Raw genomic sequence first — 14,021 nt, forward strand, 5'->3', positions numbered from 1 at the left:
ATTTTTTCAAATTGAAGTGTACCGTCCACAACATAGGATGATCCAAGCCGTCCATGGTTTGGATCATCCTATGGTGTGGTTCGTACAGTAACATTAAGGCCCAATGTAGGCCCCACCCATATTTTTGAAAATGAAGTGTACCGTCTAGGCCATTGGATGACCCGAGCCGTCCATTTGATGGGCCATAACGTAAATGGGTTGTCCTCCAAAAGGGTTGGCCCATCAAATGAATGGTTTGGATCATCCTGGTCGTACAGTAACATTAAAGCCCGTCCACAACATAGGATGATCCAAGCCGTCTATGGTTTGGATAATCCTATGGAGTTGAACGTACACTAACATTAAGGCCCAATCATAGGCCCCACCGATATTCTTCAATTTGAAGCGTACCGTCAACAACATAGAATGATCCAAGCCATCCATGGTTTGGATCATCCTATGGTGTGGTTCGTACCAATTTAGGCCCCACCCATATTTTTGAAAATGAAGTGTACTGTCCAGACCATAGGATGATCTGAGCCGTCCATTTGATGGCCACAATGTAAATAGGTTGTGCCCCAAAAATGATTTCCGTAGGATGATCACAACCCTACAATCTATATAGGTTGCATAAGATGTAGTTTCTATTTAGATCGGAGGGCTAGGATCAGCCTATGGAAATAATATCTTGGAACGCAAAATATTAGGATTTAACATCCATTTGATGAGCCATAAACGTAAATAGGTTGCGTCCCAAAATATCATTTCCATAGGCTAATCCTAGCCCTTCGATCTAAATAGAAACTACATCTTATGCAACCTCTATAGATTGTAGGATTGTAATCATCCTACGGAAATGATTTTTGGGGCACAACCTATTTACATTGCAGCCCATCAAATGGACGGCTCGGATCATCCTATGATCTGGACAGTACACTTCATTTTCAAAAATATGGGTGGGGCCTAAATTGGTACGGACCACACCATAGGATGATCCAAAACATGGACGGCTTGGATCATCCTATGTTGTGGACGGTACGCTTCAATTTGAAAAATATCGGTGGGGCCTATGATTGGGCCTTAATGTTAGTGTACGACCAACTCCATAGGATTATCCAAACCATGGACGGCTTGGATCATCCTATGTTGTGGACGGGCCTTAATGTTTCTGTACGACCACAGGATGATCCAAACCATTCATGTGATGGTCCAACCCTTCTGGGGGCACAACCCATTTACGTTATGGCCCATCAAATGGATGGCTCGGATCATCCTATGGTCTGGACGGTACACTTCATTTTCAAAAATATAGGTGGGGCCTAAATTGGGCCTTTGTGTTACTGTACGAACCACACCATAGGATGATCCAAACCATGGACGGCTTGGATCATCCTATGTTGTGGACAGTACGCTTCAATTTGAAAAAATATCGGTGGGGCCTACAATTGGGCCTTAATGTTACTGTACGACCAACTCCATAGGATTATCCAAACCATGGACGGCTTGGATCGTCCTATGTTGTGGACGGGCCTTAATGTTATTTTACAACCAATTCCATAGAATGATCCAAACCATTCATTTGATGGGCCATAATGTAAATAGGTTGTGCCCCAAAAATCATTTCCATAGGATGATCACAACCCTACAATCTATAGAGGTTGCATAAGATGTAGTTTCTATTTAGATCGAAGAGCTAGGATCAGCCTATGGAAATGATATTTTGGGACGCAACCTATTTACGTTTATGGCTCATCAAATGGACGGTTTGGATTATCCTATGGTGTGTATGGACGGAGCCTACGTTGTTCAAAGATGGGCGCACCATTCCACCAACTGTTTCTGTTGGGCCCACCAACTGTTCCTGTTGTGTGTGTGGAGAGAGAGAGAGAGAGAGAGAGAGAGAGAGAGAGAGAGGTCAAATGCATATATGCAACGACTAAGGGCATGTTTGGTAACCATGAAAAAATATTCCATGGAATGTTAGTGAGGCCAGTTGTGAGAGATGGGCGAAGAGGAAAAGAGGCTGGGAGGAAAGGGAGCATGAAAAAAACCGTGAAAATAGAAAAAAAAAATGAAGTCTCACAATCTCTCCATGTTCTATACTTCTATCTACTTCTTCACTCTCAAGTCTCTTCCCCTCCTATCTAAAACATTTGAGACGACGAACATTCCATGGAATAATTTTTCATGGTTGCCAAACATGCCATAAATATGATGAAAAGAATTGTTCTATAGGATTTCTGCATGTGGAAAAATACTCGGTCTAACTCCAAAACTGTCACTCATGGTTTTCTACCATACTAAAGAGAAATTAGTTTTTACATATGTCTCTCAAATCAATCAAGATGGGATCCAGTATGGCGTAGTGGGCATCCTTTACTGTTTTAAGTCATTGAGTCATTAGATGGTATTTTACTCCAAAGTATTAGGTTTTTGTTCAAGGTTTTAGAGCTTTCTATTTCTCTTTCTATTCTTATATATATGCAGCGTCATGGCACTTTTCTAGAGTGCTATGCAATGGAATAAATAAAGATTTGAAGTTTCTCCCTCTCTCTCTCTCTCTCTCTCTCTCTCGTGTGGATATAATGCCTTTTGAAGTGTGATGCTTCATATTAGGTCAGTTTTCTATCCTTAAACTCATGTTTCACATCTCTCTCTCTCTTCCACTCCATCTTTTTTCCCCTCATCCTCCCTTCATCTCTTTCTCCCATTTTCTAGTTCATATCCGTACTTGTTTGTCTCATCCCTTCCCTATTCCGTTTCTCATTTTCTCCCTTTTCATCTTTTTCTGTTGGGTTTATATCTCTTTTAAAATGTGAATCATGTATATTTTTCTTTTAAATGTCTCTTTTAAAAATAATTGACTATTTCTTTTTTATTCTAGAATTGTTGCTTATTTGGGCCTTTTCTTGGATTTTGTAACATGTTTTATACTATGATTCACGGACACGCTTCGTTTTGAGTATAAACCCGTGTCGACACGGACACGCGTGTGGACACGTGTTTGGACACGGCTATGTTTCGTTGTTTTCACAGAATATTTTTATTTCTGTCATAGTCATACACACTTAGTCTACTATATGCATCCAGAAAAGTATTATTTAATTTTGTATTGAATGCTCTGCTAGTGCTGCACTGCTTCATTTAATTTTCTACTATTTCCTCGGTGCAGCAGAACTGTCACTGTTTCTCTGTTGGATGTTGTGTAGCTGCAGCAGAACTGCCCCCAGTTTCTGTCTTTGCTTTTCAAAAGTGCCACATGTCCCATGCCTTTATAAATTTCTACTGGATGTTTTGCAGGCCCAGTAGAACTGCCACCTGTTTCTTTGGTTTAAATTTTCAGAAGTCTGTCTTCACTAATTTTCTAGTAGATGTTTTGTAGCTACGGCAAAATTGCCACCTGTTTTTCTAATTTTTACTTGTACCATCGAATAGTCCATTATTTTCTTGACTCCTTTTATGCGTATGTAGGCCTAATAAGTGGCATATTTGCCCATTAGAACTTTTAGAATTTTTATTTTCATGTCATTTAGTTTCTAGGACTTTTAATTCTATATTATTTTTATTTCTAGGTTATTTTAATTGCCTATACATAGGCCCTTATGTATTAGGATTTTCAGAGTTTGATGATGGATTAATGAATTGAGAACAGAGATTCTCCCTATCCTTCTTTTCATTTCCCTCTCTCTTCTACTCCCCCTCCTTTTATTCCTCTATTTCTCCTCTCTCTTCTCTTCTTCTACTATTCTTCTCTTTTCCCCCTCTATCCTCTACTTCTCCTTCCCTGGGCCACATCACTCCTCATTGCTTTTGTTTTTTCAAATGAACAATATGGTTTTTTTTTTTTTTTAAATGGTGACAAATGAACAATATGATTATGAACACCATTTGTTGCTTCCTTAAAATTCTTCTTTTCATTGAAGTTTTACAGAAATTTGTTAGCTTCGAGGAGTTTTACAGTCCTCGTTTCAACTTTTAACAATTGGAACAAACTTTGGGACATATATGTATGCTTATAATATTGGCTCGGTTGCCAAAAGATTGTAATTCATAGGTATTTGGCATTTGTAATTACTATTTTATGTGCGTAGGAGCTTATCAAGTTGGGACAGTAATGTCACACTTTAGTTACTACCTCATTAACAAGAAAAAACAAGCATGCCACATGCATTTGTGAGAGATCTCTCAACACATGCTTGACCCGTTGATGCAAATTCAGTGGACCCACAGCACCCTCAAACTCTCAGTCCCTCTCAAAAATCTACAGTCGAAGGAAGAAAAAAGGAGGTAAATGGCAGGGCATACTGGTTATTTCAGTGTGGTGTTATGCTGATGTCAGCAGAGAGCTCAAAAACCATCTGCCATATAAATTCAGTAACCCCTATATAGACTTAAGAGGAATTGTTATGGATGTTTGGTGAGTTTTGCTGGGATTGTTTCCTATCATTGCCGCTGCATCATCAAAACTTTTGCTGGGATCTGTTTCCTATCATTTCCACTGCATCGTCGACACTCTTAGAACCTTTTTTGTTTGTTTGTTTGTTTGAATCGATAGGTTCTTATGCACATATCTTTCTTAAAATCTAATTAGATCAGGAAATGCCTTGCGCAAAAAATCTCTTTGTACACCCTGAGGTAAAGAAGTTTCCTCATGCAATTACGTGGACACCAAAACTATTAAGCATACCAATAGGGAAACAAACCATCTCTGTATATGAAAATGTGTAGCTTCATTGATTCATAAATACTTCAGATAGCTCTTTGTCCAAACTTCGATGTCCTATTTTAAACGAGGCCAACTAGTCAGACAATCTCTCCATCCTAACAATCAATATTGGCTCCCACATGGGCATATGGAAGTGTAACAAAGACTCTTGATCTGGTGCACCATCATGAGGCGACCCACATGGTCTTGGTCCCATGCCCGAACGGATATGCATCCTTAAGATTAAGGCCTAAGAAAATCAATGCTTCAGATTCTATTGGTGGAAACCTAAACAACGCCTAATGGGTCAAGGGATTAGGATCATATAATCATGGTGGTGCCAACGCCAGTGAGCCGGGCTTTTGTTTGCCCATCGGATCAACAGAGCCGATCACATACATGTGGCGCATGTGGGACCCAAAAAACTGACAGTTAAGAAAGAAGTTATCAGCCACCTCCTATTTAGCATTTTTCTTTTTACACCGTTATACAAGGACAGACATGCTGCATGAATTTGGAAGAAACTCTCAGGGCCTTGTGCTCGTCCAGGTCTCTTACAGTCTTTCCTATTAAAGCAATTCACTACTCCTATGAGGATCTTTCTCCAACCTAAGGAGAACAGGAAGTGCCTTGTGAAGAATAATAATAAATCCTTTGTCTCCAGCCATTGAATTTATCGGGGATACATTTTTTTACTGTCTTTTGAATCAATTTTGTAATGGAAATTAGGGTGAAATCCCTTGCATTTTATGAGTAAAGCAATTCCAATTGATCAGCCTTATTTTGTTTCTTTATTTTCTCATAGCTCTTCAATTTTGCATGTTTTTGCTGTAGTAAATGTGGTATATGCATATTCATATTCAAAATATGTATAGGGACTGCATTCCTAAGTGGGGCACATTTCTCATGAGGAGTGGATTGCATTCCCAACATGAATCTGTTCTCAGCTTGAGGTCTGTGGTTCCGCGGCAAGCAAGTTTTCCCCCTTGAGTAGGCATTTAAAAGTTCCAAGTCCACTTCATAAATCATTAATGTAATTTTTCTTAGTTTTCTATATACTGTTCACTTTTAGATGAGGATGGTTTGCTAGGCATTTCAAGAGGTAAAAAAAAAAGAATCATGTTAGTGAGTGCATGTGATTCTTCTCTCTGTTGTCTGCATATATTATGATTTAATTGTATTTTGCAAATAAAATTTGTTATGTGATGCCTACACTGAGTAAGGTTTTGTCAGAGATGCACATCATTTTCTGCCCATATGCATCTGAGTGTATTTACCTATAACTAATTAAGGAATTTTCATCAGATCTGTGTGATTCTTTTCCTTCTCATGAGTTGGTTTTGTGCAGTGCAGTAGTCAGTGGCCAGGACGTGGTGAACTTCACTTCAGCGAACTATCTTACTTCGACTGAACAGATAATTGTTAGAAAACCTACCCATTTTATTTTCCCTTTTTGGTTGTTTTTTATAAATTGAAGGGATCTTACTTCGACTGCATCTCAGGAATCATGTACGGCTGCATTGGAGAAATATGGTGTTGGTTCTTGTGGTCCTCGTGGTTTCTATGGGACAATTGGTAAAAATTAGCATCTTATTGCTATTCATATTTGAGACCATTTATTTTTTGAAGTACTTGGGTTTGTTTCTTCTAAAGAGCTCTTTAGAGTTATCGTTTTTTCTGTGACATACATGGATCCTACTAATAAGTTGCACCTTTCAAAATATCCACCTCGACTGTGAGGACAAAATTGCAAACTTTTTGGGAACTCCTGACTCAATCCTCTATGCGTATGGGATTTCCACCATTTTCAGAATTTTGTAAGAAAGGCGACCTTGTCATTGCGTAAGTATATGGCGGAATTTTTTTTTATTAGTATCATTTATCTGAATGGATGGTGATTTAAAATGTGATTAGTCTGGAAAGACAGCTTTTTCAAGTTAATGGGAGCTGTTGTGAGTCTATGGAAATTTATTCCATCATCTAAAGCCTAAATAAACTAGACTTGTTGAAAGTATATGATTTATTTTGGGCGATGATATTTTCACTCCCCCTGCAGTACGCATTCGCTCCCCTTATTAATGCTTTTTGACGTCAAATCAAGTTAAAAGGGGAGCGAATGCGTACTGTAGGGGGAGTGAAAATATCATAGCCCTTTATTTTCTGATGTAGAATGGTTTTAGTTAGATAGTCAGAATCCGATGAGTCGGTGGTCCTTTCAACTAGTACATTTGTCTTAGCGGAACTAAATAAGGTTTACAAATTTTTCTTTTTGATGCACTCATGTTCACTGCAGTAGTTGGTATTAGTTTATTGAGTGTCTTTAGCACTTGTCCTGATCAAAAGTGAAATATTTACCAATTGGATGCTCTCCTTTCGGAGTACTGATTTACTAGCGCAACCAGAATGTGAATGACTATGGTGACTGTTGTCTCCCTTGGTTTACTGAAGCTCACACGCACGTCCACAAAATAAAAAATAAAAAATCCAGCCGTCATTTTGGTGCTTGCTTCTTGACACTCGCCCTCGAACCTTGAAGTATCGAAGAATGATCATCAATTGAAACTTCCCAAGATCAAACTCCACTTCATAATCTCCATGAAGAAGTGATAATTTGTCTAGATTTTGAACAAGTTTGAATATATAAATATCAACTTGGAGCTTCAATGTAGGATCGAATAAAAATGGATCGTTATAATTGGATGAAAAAATCGATGTAATATTTTTCCATTCACCCATCACTTCAATATCCATCAGATCCAATTTCTTTGGTGATGAATTCAGTGAATTGCCTTTGAAGTTCCTCGTACTCCTCGTTAGTTTCAACAACAAGTAGAGCATTGAATTTACCATTATCAATGGTCTCTTGATCAAATTCGTTCTTGGAAATAAAAAAGTTACTCTCATACCCTTTTTTGAACCATGCAATCCGATACGGCTTTGGATGTTGCTTCCCAAGATCAAACTCCACTTCATAATCTCCATGAAGAAGTGATAATTTGTCTAGATTTTGAACAAGTTTGAATATATAAATATCAACTTGGAGCTTCAATGTAGGATCGAATAAAAATGGATCGTTATAATTGGATGAAAAAATCGATGTAATATTTTTCCATTCACCCATCACTTCAATATCCATCAGATCCAATTTCTTTGGTGATGAATTCAGTGAATTGCCGTTGAAGTTCCTCGTACTCCTCGTTAGTTTCAACAACAAGTAGAGCATTGAATTTACCATTATCAATGGTCTCTTGATCAAATTCGTTCTTGGAAATAAAAAAGTTACTCTCATACCCTTTTTTGAACCATGCAATCCGATACGGCTTTGGATGTTGTTCGGTTTTGAGCTTGTGCTTGTTCACCATTTTATGAGATACAATGTTCCCACAACTCCCACCATCGATCACAATGGAGCAAACCTTGTCATGAGATTCGCATCGAGTCTTGAAAATATCGGAACGAAGCCAATCATCATCGGATTCAACCTTTGGTGTAGCAAGTGCTCTTTGGATCACCAAACGTGCTCTTTGGATCACCAAACTTTCTCCTTCTTCGGGTTCGATTTCTTCATTTTGTATGCCATCTTCCTCATCATGTATGGGTTGATTTGAATAGTCAATAAGATCCTCATCGTATATGGGCTGATTTGAATCATCAACAAAATTATCATCATTTTCTTCATCACCGAAGGCAACTACTTGCCTCTTTGGACAATCTTTGAAACGATGGCTAACTTGACCACACTTGAAACAAGCATTTGAATTGTTGGGACGATTGGGCTGATTTCCAACTTGATGTGTAGGGGCTAATTTTGTAGAATTTTTGTTGAAATATTCGGACCTTGACTCTGTACCTCCACCATGTGAAGATTCACCTTCGGAAGAAGGATAGTGACTACGAACATCCACATACTTTTTAGCACCACGACGAGAAAGCTTAGCCTCCACCTTCAAGGCTAGTTGATAAGTATCATTGACGCTCAATGATCGATACCTTTCTACAAGTTGATCTTCACCTTCTTGAATATCTTTACGAGCCATGAGTTTGTAGAATTCTTCGGTGTAGTCCAACACACTCTTGGATTCTTGGCGTAGGTTGTTGAATTGAGAAAAGATAATTTGGAAAAAATCCAACGGAAGAAATTTCTCCTTTAGCCTTGACTTCATTTTCTCCCAAGAAGAGATCTTACGCTTTCCTTTGCGGATTCTCATCTCTTGAACCTTATCCCACCATGTCGAAGCGTAGCCACGAAGCCTTGTAGCCACAAGCTTTACACGTAGGCTTTCGGGTATCTCCTATAATCAAAGAACTTCTCAATGGCACTAAGCCATTCAAGAAACTCTTCAGGTTGTAGACGACCATGGAACTCCGGCAAGTCAATCTTGACGGTGTCGAAATCACGGTAGAACATTCCCAACCTAGCCTCTTCACGAGTATTGGCGAAGGGATTCACATCGGATTCATCACTAGAACCTCCATGACTTGATCTACCACGCTCACTACGAGCCTCTTGGCGTTCAAGTCTCATGGTAAGTTGCTCAACTTGTCTTCGAAGTGCTTGAAGTTTATCATCTCTTTCATCTCTCAAATCTTCCATCATTTGATTACCACGCTTTCCTCTATCTCTTCGTGCCGCCATGAAAATCAAATCGAAGCTAGCCCAAGAGAATAACGTTGGCTCTGATACCAGATAATGCGGGTGCTTAAGAGGGAAGAAGAAGAAAAATAGAAATCAAGAACACAACAAGAGAAGAAGAAGAAAATGGGAGCAATGCTCAACCCAATTGATATTCCATCAATTACATAAGTTTATCAACATCAAAATCCCCTCTAAAGATGTTTTCTAACTCTTTAAATAAAAGAAAACCAAATTTCGTTCAAGCTCCTCCACTAGCTAGCTTAGGGACTAACATAACATTAATTGCATTGGAACTCACTAACTTTGACTGTTTGGGGAATCCACAGAGACAGTCCACAAAAACTGCCATAACTTTCTACCCTCTTGTCCAATTTTCAAGCACAAATACTTGTTGGAAAGATCTCAAAGAGACCTACAACTTTGTAGTTTACCACTTTCCATAATTCTTCCATTTAGAAGAGCTCAAAAATCAGGTTCAAAACGGGCCAGCAATATTAATGAGGGACTGCACCTTGGAACTCCACCAAAACCACCTAGGCATGACATGGATGCCATGTTGGCACTGCATCATCTTCACAAGATATAAATCACTTAAAATGGACACTCAGGCACACAATCACACCCTTTAGAAGTAAATATTCATCTTTCCGAAGAGGATTATGCAATCTTTATCCAATTCTTGAAAATCTGTCAAGTAAATTCTTTTCCAATTACGGCAAATCTTCCTACTAGTGTAAACTTGTAGGATGGTCTTCTCATTTTAGCAGATGTGGCAACATCCTTACAAATCTGTAGCATAATCTTTCCTTTTGAGAAAAATGTGTCTGTCTATAGAAATCTCCATATGCTGACATATGTTGAAGTCATCTGGGCAGCATAGTAGAACAGGCTGTTTTTGCCCCTTTTTCTTATTCCGTTTAGATGCTGGCGTGTGACCACTCATGGGCCTTGTAAGTTCTTGCTTGCATCAAAACTACAAACCATATAAATGTATCATTAAAATTTCAATGTACTGACGTACTTATGAGATGGAGACCTAGGTCGCTGGTGATAGTAGTTACTTCTGTGTTTGTTGTTAAGGCTACCTAAGTTGCCTAAGCTAGTGTACTCACCAATCCCATTGCTGCTATAATACTATTCTCATAGTCAAAAAATCTTGTCTTTGCTTATTGCGAAATTTATGTGCACCTATGGTCTATATTCTGTAATATACACAGTTCACGAAATTTCTTTCGGTGTTTTTTCTGCTGCTCAATTCTTTCCAACCTTTATTTCCTGTCTAATATGGTGGTGCAACTATCTGTGTGGACTTGTCTATCTTTATTATCAGCTATGTAACACCTTTCAAATTTCTAGAACTAAATCCATTCTAGTTGTTTGAAACCTTCAAGTTAGTCCTATAATTGCCTACGTACGGTCTGATTTACATCACCTCTCATATACACCAAAGCACCACTATCTCAATAGAAAAGCTAGGCACCGTGCGCTTCTTCCCGTTCATGAATAAGTGCCCGATTTTAAGCCCGAAGGAGCCCAGTAAAACAAAAACTGGGATCCCCATTCCCCCGCACCACTGCGTATATTGGTATTGATCCCATTCCACTCAGCAATAAAACCAAGCAGAGTATTGAAGGAAGCCTCTAAACCCAAGAAGACTAGCCTATCTATTGCACAAAAGGCTAGGAAAGCAAGTGGTGGGACTAGTTGCTGAGCCAGTGAAGAAAGGTTGAGATTTGAGACTCAGAGAACCAAAAAAAAAAATCCAAAATCAGTTTTGGTGACATTTCCAGCAGGAGGCGGTATCATTCATATTCAAAGAACCAATAAGACCTGTGGAATGGTTCTCTACTCTATAATTTTGGTTCTGAGGTCCCTTCAAACAGCTTGTGATGTGTCCTGTCTCCTTACATAAGTACACCTAAGTTTATTATTGCACTGCACAGAAGCATGTCCCATCTCTTTGTAGGTGAAACAATTTTCCATCAAGCTGTGTGCGCCTTATTAGATGGTGGACATTGTCATAGAAATCATTGTTGGAAAATTTGTTGAGGGTACTGTTGATGATAGAAAACAGAAACTTGTTGCTTCAAGGCGTGATATCACTTTCCTTAAGACAAGATTCGCCCCCACTAGTAGTGTGCAAAGGGGATCCGCGAATTGCCTCCAAGATACAATGAAGCCTAGTAGGGAAGCCCTACTAATGTTTGATGACGCGTAGCACTAGCGGAATCAAACCCGAAATGCCCTTCCGAAATTTCAAGCCTTAGAGAAATCTCTAGATTCTGTTTCTGCAGAAAAACAGTATCTAGAACAGTAAACAAAAGAAAAACAGTATGTAGAAATACTTGGGGATTTTTGTAGGAGTGTAGAAGAGAGTCTAAAATCAGTCAGAATTGCCAATTCGATTTCTATCTAAAATGACTGAAGTTTGCACATTTTTTATAGACCATCTAGTGTCTTTTCAGTGTGAAAAACACCTCTACAGGGCACCTTTCCAGAATGTTTGAAATCTGACTGTTAGATCGCACCCATTGATATTGAACGGTCCTGATCGATCCTAGATGTGACTGTTGGCTTGAGTAAAACCTCTCTCCAACCCAGTCATCGTTAGATCAACCATCTATGGTGTGGATCGCACCCCCTTGGCACATGACCGTTGGGGAAAGAGACACAACCCATTTGATCACACCCTTTGACCGTTGGAGTCATGGGCCCGTTGGGCCGACCGTTAGGCCCGAACCGAAACGGGCCCACCGTTAGGCCCGAACCGAAGCCCAACCCAACTGAACCATTCGGCTTGAAGTGCAAAGTGCGCCTAAAAAAGCGCCACTATGCGCCCTATAGCCCATTGCCCACGCCGCGCGCGCGCGTGCGCGTGTGCGAACGGTGCGTTGCACCGTCCCGCGGGTCCAACCATAGGTTCAACCCAATGTGCAATCAACAAGAGTTAGAAAAGGTAGTGCTTTATAAGCCCTTCTCTTTCTTTTCTCTCATCCGATGTGGAACTATCTTTTCAACTACACTTCTACATCCTTTTGGCAAAGCAAATATTTCCAAGGAAACATTTTCTTTTTCCCAAACGTTTTTGATAAAACATTTTCCAAAACACTAAAACATGTAATATACATGATTTTGAAAATGCAAAATCACTAACAATCATCTAGGGAATTGGCACACTTGGTTGTGTGAGTCTTTTGAGAAGCTTTCGATGCATCAATAACATCTTTTGATAGGACATTGCCACCAGAGAGAAGTGTACATTTATTTAATTTTTTCCTGTGAAGCATTCATTAGTCAATCACACTCGTGTATGATTTAGTGTTCAGAGTTAACATGTAGGAAGCATCTAATTGAATGGGAAGCTCGCTTTGGAAGCTAAGTTCGTGCTCCCCAAATTCAGGGGAAGCGCGCATTTCACTTCTTTTATGTTTCCTCTTAATTAAGAATACGCTTCTTATTTGGTTCTGAAAGAGTACTTTCTCTCTTTGATATTGCTGAAGGAGCTTATTTAAAAAATAGTATATTTAACCTAAAAACTCATCTTACATAAAAAAAAAATGGCGTAAGATCCCCAGAAGTGTTGGCCTTGATAGTTGCCAATCTTTTGCTATGGTTTGTCTTCTTTACTACTTCTAATCTTTACCTACATTATCCCGTCCTCCCTAACCTAGCATAACCCTACTCGTTCAATACACTTCTTGTTTGCTTCCGAGGCTTATTACATGCTTCATGTTGATGACTTTCTTTCAATGACGTTTCCCTCACATTTCCTCTTTTTCTTTTTTTAAGAGTTTTTTTGTGTTCCTGCATTTTCTCTTTTCGTAGTCCTTCGTCTCCTGCTTCCGCTTACCGCATGGCTTCCCACTTTGGCAACTATAGAAGTACCATAGAGAAGTTTATTCTTTCATTCATCTTTGTTCTCTCTCTCCTGCTGTTTTTTATAAAGTTCTCTCTTATATGTTGTGATCTTTGAGGTTATGATTATTTTAATCACCTATATTGTTCCTTAATTTCACTAATGCATATTGACATGACATTCAAATTATGTAATTAGGTACCTCTGAAAATCTGATAATCATTTTATGTTCACAGTCCATTAATTTTTCGTCACCTTAGATGGTATTCGTCCAGCTACTATCTGCAAAACTAAAGTAAATTATGATTTAGTGTGAAACACAAACATTGGTCATCCTTTCAATGAGCTTATAGGGTTAGCTGCAATCTGTTCTATTTGGATAACTTATTTTTATTAAATTCCTCAACACAATTTTCAAATGGACACATGCAGGATTGTCAGACATACCAGGCCTCTCAATTCTAAGCAATCCGCCATCTCCTATCGTCTTTCTCAAACTAAAGAACTCAACAGCTTCCTTCAACAATGATTTAAGGGTGTTTATGCCATTGCTATAATTTCCGATTGATCCATAATTTGAATTAATTCACAAAAAGAGAAGGATTTTTTTTTTCTTCCATTGAGCAAAATTTTTGGCGTTTATAAGAATGAGCCAAAAAGAAATAAATTTACACAAACACAATGGTGAGTGGTGACGATCAATTCTAGGGTCCCACGGGGACATGTATGTGCAATTGAGACCGTTAATCATGTATTCCTCCTACATAAATCAATGATTCCCAAGCCGGTGTTTATTTCATTCATTGATAGGCCTGCTATCCTCCCATTCCCAAGAACAACTTATC

This window comes from Tasmannia lanceolata, unplaced genomic scaffold (assembly GCF_043159265.1).
Source record: "Tasmannia lanceolata isolate RefF3 unplaced genomic scaffold, GAP_Taslan_0.1 ptg000016l, whole genome shotgun sequence".
Lineage (NCBI taxonomy): Eukaryota > Viridiplantae > Streptophyta > Magnoliopsida > Canellales > Winteraceae > Tasmannia > Tasmannia lanceolata.